General features: G+C 44.7%; 2 protein-coding genes across 4 annotated transcripts in view; one reads left to right on the top strand and one right to left on the bottom strand.

The window, feature by feature from the left end:
* The window catches only part of ALKBH8 (alkB homolog 8, tRNA methyltransferase), a 60,689-nt gene extending 50,970 nt beyond the window's left edge, over window positions 1-9,719 (bottom strand). Inside the window, exon 1 of the mRNA XM_038761826.1 lies at window positions 9,686-9,719. The gene's annotated coding sequence lies outside the window, so the exon portion shown is untranslated. The remainder of the gene's footprint in view (window positions 1-9,685) is intronic.
* Window positions 9,720-10,159: 440 nt separating this feature from the next.
* ELMOD1 (ELMO domain containing 1) overlaps window positions 10,160-16,390 on the top strand; it is a 50,881-nt gene continuing 44,650 nt past the window's right edge. For all 3 annotated transcript variants that reach the window (XM_038762133.1, XM_038762131.1, XM_038762130.1), the window contains exon 1: window positions 10,160-10,269. The gene's annotated coding sequence lies outside the window, so the exon portion shown is untranslated. The remainder of the gene's footprint in view (window positions 10,270-16,390) is intronic.

The raw sequence follows: 16,390 nt of genomic DNA, 5'->3' as shown, positions 1-16,390 counted from the left end.
AACAGTGCTTTGCACATAGTAAGCACTTAATAAATGCCATCATTATTATTATTATTATTACAGTAGGTGCTCAATAATAATAATAATAATTGTAGTATTTGTGAAGTGCCTACAATATGTCAAGCACTGTTCTAAGCACTGGATAGATACAGGATAATCAGATTCTACATGGGTCTATAAAGGACTATAAGCTCGTTTCAGGTAAGGAATGTGTCTGTTGTATTGTTTTGTTGTATTCTCTCAAGCGCTTAGTAATCAATCAATCAATCAATCGTATTTATTGAGCACTTACTGTGGCAGAGCACTGTACTAAGCGCTTGGGAAGTACAAGTAGTACAGTGCCCTGCACACCGTATGTAGAAATAAATGCAATTGATTAATATTTGACTAGATTAACTTGGATCTACCCCAGCGCTTAGAACAGTTCTTGACACCTAGTAAGCGCTTCACAAATATCACACACAAAAGAGTTGGAAGGAGGACAGGAATTACGTCCCCATTTTGCAGCTGAGGGAACTGAGGCACAGAGAAGTGAAAAGTGGCTTCCCCAGGATGACACAGCGGCTAAGTGACGAAGCCAGGATTAGAACACAGGTGCTCTGTCTCCCAGACCCTGGGTGTTTCTACTAGGCCTTGTTGCTTCCCAATAAATACCATTAATTGATTCAATCAATCAACCAATCATTAGTATTGAGCACTTACCGTGTGCAGAGCATGGTACTAAGAGCTTGAGAGACTTGTTAACAATATTCATTCAGTCGTATTTTTGGGTGCATACTGTGTACTAAGCCCAGGGAACAATAAACAGATACATTCCCCGCCCACAACGGGTTTTATAGCAGACACAGTGTCTTGCCCACAGTGGGTTTACCGTCTAGAGGATTGTGGATTGACTGAGAGGATCTGGCATGAGGATTGAAAGTTCTATTTCTAGCTGTTTTATTTCTAGTTCTCTTTCTGGCTGGCTGTCATCACAACTTCTCTGTGTCAATCCTTCCCAACCGTTTAAGGCTGGGCTGCCCTAGCGATTCCTCTTTTCCTAGGCATCTTCACGCCTATTCCAACTAGGTGGTTGGCTACTGTTGGAAAATTCCCCAATTCCCTCCCCAACAGGGGTTCTCAAATGGGGTCAAAGCCTCCGTCTGAGTCTCGGAGTTGTTTTATGAGCCCTCAATAAATGCTATTAATTGATTAATTGACATAGGATCTGTTCATTTTAAAAAGTAGGGTAGAGAAAATTTAGGGGGTTTTCGCTTTGAAAATATCGGTGCCTCTCATGTGTCCTGCAAAATGCTGTGATATACAGTCATTCATTTTTAAATCTCTAAGCAAGAAGTTCTATTCATGCGCACTTTGATAGTGTTCCAGAGGGAATATGTGACATTTGGTCATTTGGTATTCTACCCACCTTCAGCCCCACAGCACTTATTCATTCATTCATTCATTCAATTGTATTTATTGAGCACTTACTGTGTGCAGAGCACTGTACTAAGCGCTTGGGAAGTACAAGTTGGCAACGTATAGAGACAGTCCCTGCCCAACAGCGGGCTCTTGTACATAGCTATAAATTATACATTATAAATTATTTATTTATATTAATATCTTTCCCTCTCTCTAGACTGGAACCTTGGTTTTTGTTGTTGTTGGGTTTTTTTGTGATATTTGTTAAGCACTTCCTGTCTGCCAGGTTCTGTTCTAAGTGCTAGGGTAGATTAATAATAATAATAATTAGTATTATTATTATGGTATTTATTAAGCACTTACTATGTGCCAAGCTCTGTTTTAAGCACTGGGGTAGATACAAGGTAATCAGGTTGTCCCATGTGGGGCTTACAGTCTTAATCCCCATTTTACAGATGAGGTAACAGGCACAGAGAAGTTAAGTGACTTGTCCAAAGTCACACAGCTGACAAGTGGCGGAGCCGGGATTAGAACCCACAATCTCTGACTCCCAAGCCCATGCTTTTTCTGCTAAGCCACACTGCCTCTGATAATAATGGCATTTGTTAAGCACTTACTATGTGCCAAGCACTGTTCTAAGCGCTGGGAAAGATATAAGGTTATCAAGTTATCCCAGATGGGGCTCACAGTCTTCATCCCCATTTTACAGATGAGGTAACTGAGGCACAGAGAAGTCAAGTGACTTGCCCAAAGTCACACAGCTGACAAGTGGCAGAGGCGGCATTAGAACCCACGCCCTCTGACTCCCAAACCCGTGCTCTTGCCACTAAGCCATGCTGCTTAATAATAATAATAATAATAATAATGGCATTTGTTAAGCACTTACTATGTGCCAGGAACTGTACTAAGCGCTGGGGTGGATACAAGCAAAGCAGGTTGGACACAGTCCCTGTCCCATGTGGGGCTCCCAGTATCAATCCCCATTTTACAGATGAGGGTACTGAGTCCCAGAGAAGTAACATGACTTGCCCAAGGTCACGCAGCAGACAAGTGTGTTGTACTCTCACGAGTTCTTAGTACAGTGTTCTAAATACCAAATACCATTGATTAAAGAACAGGAACAGCATGAACACATTAGCATTTTATCCCGTTGTTCCAAAACTCACTGTCAGAAGCAGGGCCAGTAGTAGTTAATTTTTTACCATGCGCTCAAATATGGTTTATGGCACTAAGCCAGCAGTACAGTAATAATAACGATAGTATTTGTTAAGCGCTTACTATGCGCCAAGCACTGTTCTAAGCACTGGACTATCACCACCTAATATTTGTGTTATTTTTCATCATCTCTAGGATGGCATTGATAAATGTATAACTATCTTCAACCCTGTAATTAATGAATAATTGATTGGCATTGATCATGGTGTTTTAGTGACTGCCACCAGATGGAAAACAGAACTAAACAGTCCACTGTAAAACAAAAACAAAAAAACGCGACAACATTGAAAATTTAAATTCACTTGATGGTAGCTTCTTAGAACAAAGAGTTAGTTAATCCGGGAGTACATATTAGATGCTTTACCAGTCACTTCATCCTTCTTTAGGGTTATGACAATTTGTCCAACACACTGTTTTTGATGTTATCGTTTCTTACATGCTTTAGTTATCACCTGTTTTGGAAGAAACTACTGTGGAACTTTGGGCAAGTCGCTTAGCTTCTCCATGCCTTAGTTAACTCATCTGTAAAATGGGAATTAACACGTTGAGCCCTATGTGAGACATGGGCTGTGTCCTATCAGATTACCTTGTATCTACCCCAGCGCTTAGAACAGTGCCCGGCACGTAGTAAGCGCTTAACAAATACGGTAAAATATGGAGTGGGAGAGGAAAAGTGGGGCTTAGATTGGGAAGGCCTCTTGGAGGAGATGTGCTTTGAAGAGGGGAAGGGTAATTGCCTTTCAGATTTGAGGAGGGATGGTGTTCCAGGCCAGGGATGTAGGCTAGGGGACGGTGATGAGACAGGTGAGATCAAGGCACAAATCAGCTGCTCCAAAGAAATGTAATACATTCCTTTTATTTACCTTTTTTAGGCTTTCACCAGCATTTGTGGGTAAAATTTGAGTGCTTTTGGCTCTCAGATCACTAAAATGATTAAAGGGAGAAGAGTGTGGGCCTGTTTACACCGAGGGATGCTGGCATGAGTTAGCGGACCGGAGACATTTTTGCAGCCCTTACATTTTAAAAAAAAATCTGGATGTTAAATGGGACTGTACCTTCTGCCAATCTCAAAATTGACATGTGTCTGAACAAAAATGAACAGACTTCTTTAATTAAGTAAAAATGTAGTGAAGGATATGTTGCTCTTCTACTCATGCCCTCATAATTAATTTCCTTATTGTCTATCCATTCATCCAAACAAGTTGTCCCTCCATGTGTTTATACCAGCTACAGCTCCCTGTCCTCTGATTAATTAATTAACTAATTGTGGTACTTGTTAAGTGCTTCCTATGTGCCAAGCACCATTTTAAGGGCTGGGGTAGATACAAGCTAATGAGGTTGGACACCGTCCCAGTCCCACATGGGGCTCACAACCTTAATACCCATGTTACAGATTAGGTAACTGAGGCCCAGAGAAGTGAAGTGACTCGCCCAAGGGTACACAGCAGACATGTGGCCGAGCCGGGATTAGGATCCAGGTCCTTCTGGCTCCCGGGCCTGTGCCCTACCCACTGAGGTGCAGTGCTTCTCTGCTTAAGGGTATGTCCCTACTCTGTCTCCTGATCCCCACCACGTGATTCTCCTCTGCTTCGGCCTTCGCCTGGATCGATTATCATCATCATCATCAATCGTATTTATTGAGCGCTTACTATGTGCAGAGCACTGTACTAAGCGCTTGGGAAGTACAAATTGGCAACATATAGAGACAGTCCCTACCCAACAGTGGGCTCACAGTCTAAAGATTATCCCCCTTTCTTTCCTAGCCCCTCTAAATACCTTCCCTCCACAGAGCTCTTTTTCTTGAACTGTGAGCATCACCCCCTTGACCCAAGGCTGTAAGCGGGGATTGCAGGATGGAAGAGCGGTAATTATGAATCACGTGACAATCATTTATCCCTATTGCACTTGGCCCTCTCCTTCACTCGGTTATTACAGGTAGCCTGACGGGTTCATCGTAGTGATGTTGTCAGTATCCTGGGTGGGGGCAGTGAATAACTCCGTGGCCTTACAAAAGGTAGCATACCACAGACACTTCATAAATATTAAATGACCAAAATAACCAGCCACTCGGGGCTGGAGAAATGACCTCTTCTGCTGTCCTCCATGATACCAGTCTGCCTGTACAAAGCTCATAATAATAATAAAAATAATAATGGTATTTGTTAAGCATTTACTATGTCCCAGGCACTATACTAAACACTGGGTTGGATACAAGCAACTCAGGTTGGATACAATCCCTGTCTCACATAGGGCTCAGAGTCTCAATCCCCATTTTGCAAACGAGGTAACTGAAGCCCCAGAGAAGTGCAGTGATTTGCCCAGGGTCACACAGCTGACAAGTGGTGGAGCCGAGATTAGAACCCATCACTTTTTGACTCCTAGGCCTGTGCTCTATCTACTAAGCCATGCTGATTATTTATTCCTATTGCCTTTGTTCAACCATTTACCTTCTGCAAAAAGGGAAATACTGACCTGGCGATCCATTCCAAACAGGTTCCACTGAATTTGGTAGAGCCTGATCAAAAGGGTCACCCTGGGACAGAACTCTGAATGGAAAAAACTTTATTCCTGTAATAAGGTTCACTACTAAAACATTTGAATTTGACTGAATTTAACCCTGATCTCAACGTGGGTCTTTGTAAATCCCCCTGCCTTTTGCACACATTAAATGAAAACAGCTTGGTTCCAGAGCGAAATGTCGATCCAAAATCCTGATGAGGTCTCCAAGAATGGGTGATGTCACTGGATTTCCAAAACTAATTTTCCACCACTAGGATATTTATGTGAAAAACCTTCAAATTTGACATCCACAAGCCCGATGTTGGGTACGGATTCTCTCTATTTGTTACCGAATTGTACTTTCCAAGCGCTTAGTACAGTGTTCTGCACACAGTAAGCACCCAATAAATACGACTGATTGAATGAATGAATGAATAAATGAAAGAGTTGGACAACTAGTGCCTATTTTAGTCGATGCCTCTGCCATTGTAACAAAAAGAAATTATCGGGGTGGGTAACTGTCATTCACCTCCTTTCAAGTGTCTGGTTCCCAATACCAATAAGCCTGGAGTGTGCTGGCTCCCCCATTCCCTAGATTTTGGCTTTTTCAATCATTACTTTCCTCTCCTTTAACTTTCTGTCCATTTTGTTATACATCTTCCCTTCTACAGTGGGTAATGGCTCCAATCAAATAATGCTTTCATCTCAAGGGTAGACATGAACTAGGAGCTACGAGACTACAATTAGATTTGACTCTTTTTAACTGGAGTGTTTTTGAATTTCACTAGTGGTAGAAATGAAAAATACCTATTGGGGCATATAATCTGTGTTCTCCATCACACAGAGTTCTTTTCTAGAGCATATCCTGAAAATCCTGCTATTTGCAGATGGTTAATTTCCGAAAACAAGGGATCATGGGAACATCTGGCAATGAAACAAAAGTAGCCGGTAGTTCTACATGCATTCCCTGTGTGTTTTGGATAGAACGCGATGGCAGAATTAGGGTAGGTGGGAAACGGTCCACCGTTTTCTCCCTGTTCGTTGAAAACACTATTGATACTGGGAAATCCCAACCCGCTCGACTCCCATCTACGATTGCCTTTCTTTCCAAATGTACGTGCCGCTGTCATACAACCAAAACAGTTTTCTGTCAGAAACACCTCAAAATTGGAGACGCGTTTGGGATTTTAAATAATAATAATTGCGGTATTTATTAAGCACTTACTTTGTGCCAAGCACTGTACTAAGCCCGGGGATAGGTACAAGCTAATCAGGTATGTTGCAAGTTGGCAAGGTATGTTGCCAACTTGTACTTCCCAAGCACTTAGTACAGTGCTCTGCACATAGTAAGCACTCAATAAATACGATCGATGATGATGATGATGATGATAATTAAGGAAAGGAAGAGGTTTTCCTAAAGGGTTTTCAGAGGGGCCACTGGAGCCTGCTGGTCTTGTGACACAGACTGTATTGCAAAACTCCACTCTGACGGCACGGATAACTGATAAAGTCCCATGGATAAATGTGACGAGGCCAATTAATCAGAAAAAGCACTCTAAGGCACAGTTGACCCTTGTTATAATAGTAATTGTGATATTTGTTCAACTTTTACTAGGTTCCAAGCACTGGGGTAGAGAAAATCAAGATCAGCACAATCTCTACCCCACATGGAGCTCGCAGTCTAAGGGGTTGGGAGACCAGGGATTGAATCCCAAGAAACTGAGGCACAGAAATTAATCAATCAATCAATCAATCAATGGTACTTATTGAATGTTTACTATGTGCAGAGCACTGTCTTAAGTGCTTGGGAGAGTACGGTTCAACAGAATTAGCAAACAAATCCCCTGTCCATAACGAGCTTACAGTCTAAACGGGGAGACAGACATAGACGTGAATAAATAAGGAATCTATATAATTTAAAGATAGGTACACAAGGGCCATGGGGTTGGAGACGGGGTGAATAGCAGATGTCCAAAGGTCACAGATGGAAGGGCATAGACGATACAGAAGGGAGAGCGAGCTGGGGAAAATAGGGTTTAATTGGGGACGACCTCTTGGAGTGAAGTGACTTGCTCAAGGTCACACAGCAGGGAAGTGGCGGGGCCAGGTTGAGAATCCAGGTATCCTAACTCCCAGACGTGTGGCTCTTTCCACTAGGTCACCTCTTTCTTAAGAGAATTCCAAGCGAGCAGAGTAACGATTGCAAAGGCCATCCTGCTCTGTATTGCCTTCTCTGCCTGCAAGTTGAAGCAGGGTCCAGTGAAAAAGCTCCGACAAAACACTGGTGGCCGGCTGACTTCATTCCACGACTACGGAGCTTAAGCACGATGTTGCAATGACGGTGAATCATTGTGTTTCGATATTCGGGATTGTGCAGGACCGAAAACACAATTGCATGTAGGAATTTCTCATTAGGGAAACAAATACCATACAGATCAAGGACTCATGGTAGGATACCTAAGTGAGAATCTGTTTATTGATACATCCTTTCCATTGGCTGTGAAATGGACGGAGGGATTTTGTGGATTTCACATCTCTATTTTCCACGGTACTTCACAGTCCTCTTTTAAAATGAATATACTTTTAGTAGGGCTGAACTACCAAAGCCTGTTTCCTCATCATGTCGGTTTCGGTCCCCTGCGCTGAATAAGTGGTCAGTAAATACAGTTCAATTGACAGAATTTGAAAAATTACGAAGTATAGGGGGTATGATATTTTCCTGCAAAATTTTGAGGCAGCACTCAAGACATAAACTGTTCTGTAGGAAATTAATAGTATTAGCGGTAATATTTAGTGAGCACCTACGAGTGCACACATTCACCCACATTCACTCACATTTTTAGACTGTGAGCCCACTGTTGGGTAGGGACTGTCTCTATATGTTGCCAATTTGTACTTCCCAAGCGCTTAGTACAGTGCTCTGCACACAGTAAGCGCTCAATAAATACGATTGATTGATTGATTGATTGATTGAGCACATCGAACCCCATCTTCTCATCAGTGAATGGAAAGGGATTGGTTGAGTACATTTAAACTGAGCTGGATTTTTGATCTACGGGTCTCCCAGACAGATCAAGTTCAAAAAGCTTCATGGAAGTTTTGTGGCCTTGTGGAAAAAGCACAGGCCCAGGCGTCAGAGGACCCGGATTCTAATCTCAGCTCCGCCACTGGTCTGCTGTGTAATTTTGGGCAAGTCCCTTAACTTCTCTGTGCCTCATCTGTGAAATGGGGATTAAATTTTCTTCCCTCCGACGTAGACGGTGAGCCCCATTTGGAACTGTGCACGACCGAAAACACAATTGCATGTAGGAATTTCTCAGCAAGGTTAGGGAAACAAATACCATACAGATCAAGGACTCATGGTAGGATAACTAAGTGAGAATCTGTTTATTGATATATCCTTTCCATTGGCTTGAGCACATCGAACCCCATCTTCTCATCAGTGAATGGAAAGGGATTGGTTGAGTCCATTTAAGATGAGCTGGATTTTTGATCTACAGATCTCCCAGACAGACCAAGTTCAAGAAGCTTCACGGAAGCTTCGTGGCCTTGTGGAAAAAGCACGGGCCCAGACGTCAGAGGACCCGGATTCTAATCCCGGCTTCGCCACTGGTCTGCTGTGTAACTTTGGGCAAGTCACTTAACTTCTCTGTGCCTCATCTGTGAAATGGGGATTAAATTTTCTTCCCTCTGACATAGACGGTGAGCCCCATTTGGAACTGTGCACGACCTGATTGTCTGGTATCTACCCCAGTGCTTAGTACGGTGCCTAACACATAGTAAACACTTAACAAGAACCATTAAAAAAAGTTTGAAATCTTCGTACTGAAGTTTCATTTCTAAATAAGATTACACAAGAAGGCAAGGATATTACTTTAGCCCCACACTTTTCTCAGTAATTTCATTTCCTCCATTTGTCAGTCCATCCGTTGTGTATGAGGACCAGGGAAAGGCTTGCTTGGATTGAGCCAAAGAATAATAATAATAATAATATTGGTATTTATTAAGTGCTTACCATGTGCAAAGCACTGGGGTAGATACAAGGTCATCAGGTTGTCCCACATGTATGAGAAGCAGTGTGGCTCAGTGGAAAGAGACCGGGCTTTGGAGTCCGAGGTCATGGGTTCATATCCCGGCTCCGCCACTTGTCAGCTGTGCGACTTTGGGCAAGTCACTTAACTTCTCTATGCCTCAGTTCCCTCACCTGTAAAATGGGGATGAGGACTGTGAGTCCCACGTGGAGACCATGTTACCAACCTGTACTTCCCAAGCGCTTAGTACAGTGCTCTGCACACAGTAAGCGCTCAATCATCAATCATCAATCGTATTTATTGGGCGCTTACTATGTGCAGAACACTGTACTAAGCGCTTGGGAAGTACAAATTGGCAACATATACAGTCCCTACCCAACAGTGGGCTCACAGTCTAAAAGGGGGAGACAGAGAACAAAACCAAACATACTAACAAAATAAAATAAATGCGATTGATTGATTGATTGATTGATTGATTGATTGATTGATTGATTGACATGATAGCCCCCCAACTGGCAGCGTACCCGCGAGACGTTTACCTCCCTCCGCGCATGCTCCGTGGCCCTGCCCGAGCGGGCAGCCCCCGGGGTCCCGCCGCCGTCCTCCAGGGGGCGCCCGCCTGGAGGGACGGGCGGTGCCGAGGAGGGGCGGGGCCGAAGCCCGAGCCCGAGCCGAATCCGAAGCCGAAGCCCGAGCCCGAGCCGAAGCCCGAGCCGAAGGCGGAGCCGAAGCCGAAGCCGAAGCCCGAGCCCGAGCCGAAGGCGGAGCCGAAGCCGAAGCCCGAGCCGAAGGCGGAGCCGAAGCCGAAGCCGAAGCCCGAGCCCGAGCCGAAGCTGAAGCCGAAGCCCGAGCCGAAGCCGAAGCCCGAGCCGAAGGCGGAGCCGAAGCTGAAGCCGAAGCCCGAGCCGAAGCCGAAGCCGAAGCCCGAGCCGAAGCCGAAGCCGAAGCGGCGGCGCTCGGCCTGGGCGCTGGTACCCAGCGGACGGCGGAGAGCGCGCTGTGCTGAACGGGGATGATGGAGGGATGGAGCCAGGGCTGCAGCGCCATGGCAACAGCCTAGCCCCGCCGCAGCATCCGCCGCAGCATCCCCCGCACCATCCCCCGCGGCCTCGCCGGACCGCAGGTCAGCCTCAGGGGACGGGGCGGAGAGAGAGGAGCGGGCACAGGGAGCAGGTGGGGGAGAGGGCGAGGGGATGGGAGAGGATGACAGGGAAGGGGAGAGGGGGAGGGAGGGAGAGAGAGGGAAAGGGGGGAAGGGTGAAGGGGGAGAGAGAGGATGAAGGGGGAGAGAGAGGGCGAGGGGGGAGAAAGGGGATGAGGGGATGATGATGATGATGATGGCATTTATTAAGCGCTTACTATGTGCAAAGCACTGTTCTAAGCACTGGGGAGGTTACAAGGTGATCAGGTTGTCCCACGGGGGGCTCACGGTCTTCATCCCCATTTTACAGATGAGGGAACTGAGGCCCAGAGAAGTGAAGTGACTTGCCCAAAGTCACGCAGCTGACGGTTGGCGGAGCCGGGATTCGAACCCGTGACCTCGGACTCCAAAGCCCGGGCTCGTTTCCACTGAGCCACGCTGCTCCTCGAAATGAGAAGGATGAGGGAAGATGAGGGAGAGAGAGAATGAGGGAGAGAGGATGAGGGGGAGAGAGAATGAAGGGAGAAAGAGGACGAAGGGGTAGAGAGAGAATGAGGGAGAGGATGAAGATGATGGAGATGATGAGGGAGAGAGAGGATGAAGGGGGAGAGGGAGGATGAGGGGGGAGAGGATGGGGGAGAGGGAATGAGGGGAGAGAGAGGATGAGAGGGAGAGAGGGCGGTCGAAGGGGGAGAGAGAGGATGGGGAGAGAGAGAATGAGGGGAGAGATAAAGGATGAGTGGGGGAGAGAGAGGATGAGGGGATGAGAGAGAAAATGCGGGGAGAGAGAATGAGGGGAGAGATAAAGGATGAGAGAGGGCATGAGAGGGGAGAGAGGATGAGGGGATGAGAGAGAAAATGGGGAGAGAGAATGAGGGGAGAAAGGATGGGGGAGAGAGGGGATGAGAGAGAGGATGAGGGGGACAGAGAGGATGAGGGGATGAGAAAAAAGGGGGGAGTGAAAGGATGAGGGAATGAGAAAGAAGGTGGGGGGAGAGAGAGGATGAGGGGATGGATGAGTGAAAGGGGATGAGAGAGAATGAGAGTATATGAGAGAGAGAAAGAGAGAACATGAGAGAAGAAGAGAACTGCAGATGATCTGGAGTGCAGTGGAAATTTCAAAAGTGGGAGAAGGTGCCTGAATAGGAGAGAGCAGGAGGTTTGCACTGGGGCTCCCTTTATGCCACTCTGGTTGCCCATGCCCGCAGTGGCCTGCTGCAGGGCTGCTAACGCACAGAGGGTTGGTTGTCTGAGCAGCATGCCAAACCCTACAGAATCCTCTTTGCCCCCAAAGTTGGCAGGAGTCGGGGGCCGGGGGAAGACTGTGCCAGCTCAGCCAGGTCAGGACTCCTAGCGATGGGCAGTACATTGAGAAATCCTGGAGAGGAGAAGGGGAGGAAGGGGGAAGGGGGAAGAAAGATGGAAAAGGGAGAGATTGGAGTTAGAGGGAGTGAGCTAAAACACAGAGGCTGGACCACAAGCTCTTTGAGAACTTCTTCCCCCATCCCACTTTACCCACTGGACCAAGGCTGCAAGCACTGGGGAGGGGAATGCTTGTGCTTTTGGAGGTTGCAGAAGCCCTGGAATTTGAAACTCATGTTTGAAAGCACAGTAGCTATCGAAGCCGCATTTGTCATATGTGCCATATGTCACATGTGCCTAGGAAATTCACCTCCTTTATCTCAAGGGGATGGTCGAGGATGGAGGAGCAGGCCTTCAAAAGAGCTAAATAAGTAAAGATCTTTGTGGGGCTGGGAGGATTTTATTTGGTTAATGCCATGGCTTTGAAGTGTATTTCTAGTATGACTGTCAAACCCATAACAGGCGAGTACGGTAACACACCTTATGAATATTTCAGTAGCATCCTCTTGGGCTCACTCGCTTTGGATCAGGTTCAATGAGTATATTTGTCATCCTGTCTGCACTTCATGGCCAGGTAGAAGTTCTAACTAGTGCTTTCAGCTCATGAGAATGGGATGGGAAAAGAGAAGGGCTATATTGCCTAAGTGAACTCAAAATTAAAAACGAAAAAACTGTGGCAAGGATAAAGAGGAGAGATTTGGGCTGCTCTCCAGGGGTGTTACTCTGAAGCCTGCAGTACATGTGTGTCATACTGGTAGCTCGACAACAATAATTGGAGCCTCTAATATGGTGGTAAACAGGTAGCGTGAGTTCTTAGTGCATTCTCATCTTATAGAGAAACAGAATGGATTCAACATGCCTTAGTCATTCTTGACTCTTAAGGTTTTCTCTGGAGCCAATCTGTTTATTTTCTAGTCAGTTTAGTCCTCCCACCTTTAAACTTTAGAGTAAAAAAAGCTATTGAACAGGAATGAGAAACACCGCTCTTCTCAATAATCGCCAGCACTGTGGATTGTAAACACAGTCTCTTCTAAAGCAGTCGGATCTGGTAACCTGAATGTTGAAACAAAGAGACTATAGGGTTGGTTTTATTTACAGCCATTTGCATAGGAATTATTTTTGTTGACATTCCCAACTGGTGCCCTTAATATAAAAGGAATGTGTCTTCCCATCCATAGGAATGGTAGGTAACGCCCAGATGGCCTGTGAGCAACTTCGTTAAGGTATCCAATTTCAAATCCCTGGTAATATTATTGTAAAAGAGTAATTTTGTCATCTTGTCAGGTCATGAATTTTTAAATCTAAGTGGTTCAATTTATATAAGCCTTTTACTGTACTTCATTAGCTACTGTTCCCCCCACAGAGACTTCTGTAAATAAATTGTGCCAGTGTTCAAACTGTTATCGGTGACAAATCATACGAATTGATATTCAGATCTGTGAAGGTGCCGTCATCTCGTTCGTGCTTGGAAGATCAAACGTTGATTGAAAGTAGAATTTTCTACAAGGAAAATGTATTTCTCTGGGCTACGAGTTAGAGAACTGGATTTCATTCATTCATTCATTCATTCAGTCGTATTTATTGAGCGCTTACTGTGTGCAGAGCACTGTACTAAGCGCTTGGGAAGTACAAATCGGCAAACTATAGAGACGGTCCCTACCCAACAACAGGCTCACAGTCTAGAAGGGGGAGACAGACAACAAAACCAAACATGTAGACAGACGTCAAAACCGTCAGAATAAATATAATTATAGCTATTATTTCCTTTTTTGTGGTGCTTGGTAAGTTAAAACGATCCAAATTCTACTAAGTGTTTAATGTTGAACAACTTATAAGATTAGTTTTGTCCTGGATAATTGAGAGATTTGTCGTTTACCGTAAACATAGGTGGACTCTAAGCATTTTAACTGGCTCGTGATATTTGACTTGTGAAGACATTTCTGAAATGATGCCCTCTTCTTCAAGAGATGTGCTCTTGCTGGCTATTCCTGACTAAAATTGTACCATTTTCCCAAGGGAACTGTCAAAAATGAAGGCCCAAACAGGATGCTCTGCCCACCTATAATTTAGGCTGGTTCTGTTCTAGAGCATTGCTCATCCTGCTTTCAGGCAGCTCTTTGGCATTGGAGTGAGTCTGCAGACATCCTCTTGCCTCTTGAACTTTCTCTAGCTCCAGAAGTGGCTCTAAATGTTGTTTCTACTTTCGGAGTGTCACTAAGAGGCTGAAGGGGGTTGGGGGGAACAGGAAGATGAGGCGAGTTTGCTGCTGATTTGGAGCAGGTCCATTTGGGGCTTAAACAGTGAGAACAAATGAGGATTTTAAAGTGACTTGCTTGATTGAGGATCCTGAAATCAAGTAGATCATCTGTCTGTCAGTAATTTACTGTTTTCTTCTGGAAAAATAAAACCCCATAATATAGCCAATATCATTTTTAATGTTATAGATCTTAAGATGTAATAATTTTAATAGTGGTATTGGTTAAGTGTTGACTACTTGCCAAGCACTATGCTAAGTGCTGGGAAAGAAATGTGATGAGATCGGACACAGATATACATAGATTGTTATATTGACCAAATAGTTAAACAATTCTCTTTAAAAATAACAAACAAAAAACAAACCATGTTTTCATTTTCTCTACTGGGCTTTATTCATTCATTCATTCAATCGTATTTATTGAGTGCTTACTGTGTGCAGAGCACTGTACTAAGCACTTGGGACGTACAAATCGGCAACATATAAAGTCCCTACCCAACAACAGGCTCACAGTCTAGGAAGGGGAGACAGACAACAAAACAAAACAGATAGGTGTCAATACCATCTTTACAAAACAAGATGCAGGGTTTCTGTTCTACCTAATCGTGGGAAGGGGGAAAAAAAATCAGATTAGTCCCAGCAAGGATTCCAGATATTGAAGGAGATGATAGTTTGGGGTTTGGCACTTCAAATAGAGATTCTAGTAGGATAAGCAATTTCCCTGAAAGACAATAGTTGCTGAAGAAGGAATAAAAGGAAACATGCAGGCTTTGCAGAAACTTAATGCTACTTGAAAAGGAGCTTATGTTTGTTGTAAGAGAGAAGGCACTCAGAATTCATATAACAATTAGTTACAGTAAACAGTACATTACACTAGTCTCAATAGACCAAGCAAACAGGACCCCTGAGAGAAAGCTTCCACAAACTGATCTGTTAGCCTTGGTAACACGATTCTTCTGATTTCAGTTTTATTGCTTATGATGAATGGTGTGAAAGCCAAAGTATCAACCAACCGAGCCATTTACTCATACGAACTTAATCCGGTTGTTGTCTCGCTTAAATTCTGCAAGTAGCATCTTCCTGAAAGAGGGGGGTACCCAAAGGCTAGCTAGAGCTAGGTAATGCCCAAATAATGATGTTCATTCATTCAATCGTATTTATTGAGCGCTTACTGTATGCAGAGCACTCCCAGGATACTAGGAATTAGAAAGCCATGAGGCTAACCTAGAAGTTCTAGCCTCCACTTCATTGTTTCATCTCCCTCCTATTTTGCTCCCTCTGCTTTGGATAGATTTGCTGGGCAACCAGAGCTAGAGGTAGCAAGAGGAATCAATCCATCAATGGCATCGATTAGCGCTTACTGTGTGCACAGCACTGTACTAAGTGCTTGGGAGAGTACAGTACAACAGAGTTGTTAGAGAAGGATCCCTGCCCACAGTGAGCTTACAGTCTAGAGGACTCCCAGCCCCTAGCTCTTTCCACTAGGCCACACTGCCTCCCAAAGAAGGGCCTCTGTTGTTGCTACCACTCCTGGGGAAACAATTTGAAAATGGTTTTGTGGCATTTGAGGGCTTTGGCCCTTGAAACCATTTTGTAAAAATTTTTAAGAGAGGCAAAATAATAAGGATAAAATTAAGTTTATTCAATGTATTTCATTAGGAGCATAATTGTGGATCTTCATAATTTTAGATAACATATATTCCCAGTGAGCATAGGTGTTTCTCGTACTCTAGCACTTCAGGATTTTGATGACAATATTATGACATATTCGGTCAATCGATCGTATTTATTGAGAGCTTACTGTGTTTAGAGCAATGTACTAAGTGTTTGGGAGAGTACAACATAAACATTCCCTGCCCACATTAAGCTACAGTCTAGGCATTGACTTTAGACAATCTCCTTAAGCAAGTTATCTACACTCGCTATCTCAATTTCCTCCCCTCCAATTCTCTCCTTGCCCCCCTCCAATCTGTCTTCCGTCCCCTTCATCCACAGAAACTTTCCTCTCGAAGGTCGCCAGTGATCTCCTTACCAAATCCAGTGGTCTTGACTCCATTCTAATCCTCCTTGACCTCTCAGCTGCCTTTGGCACTGCGTACCACCCCCTTCTCCTGGAAACATTATCCAACCCTGGCGTCACTGACTCTGTCCTCTCCTGTTTCTTCTCTTAGCTCTCTGGCCATTCATTCTCAGTCTCCTTCAAGGGCTTCTCCTCTGCCTCGCATGCCCTAACTGTGGGTGTTCCTCAAGGTTCAATTCTGGGTCCCCTTCTATTCTCCACCTACACCCGCTCCCTTGGAAAATTCATTCGCTCCCATGGCTTCCACTACCATCTCTATGCGGATGATATCCAAATCTACATCTCCAGCCCTGATGACTCTCCTTCTCTGCAGTCTCACATTTCCTCTTGCCTTCAAGACATCTCTACCTGGATGTCCTCCCATTACCTCAATCTTAATATGTCCAAAACAGAACTCCTTATCTCCT

The sequence above is a fragment of the Tachyglossus aculeatus genome, chromosome 20, assembly GCF_015852505.1.
Source record: "Tachyglossus aculeatus isolate mTacAcu1 chromosome 20, mTacAcu1.pri, whole genome shotgun sequence".
Taxonomy (NCBI): Eukaryota; Metazoa; Chordata; class Mammalia; order Monotremata; family Tachyglossidae; genus Tachyglossus; species Tachyglossus aculeatus.
The sequence above is the reverse complement of the archived record's forward strand: the minus strand, read 5'-3'. Positions and strand labels throughout refer to the sequence as shown.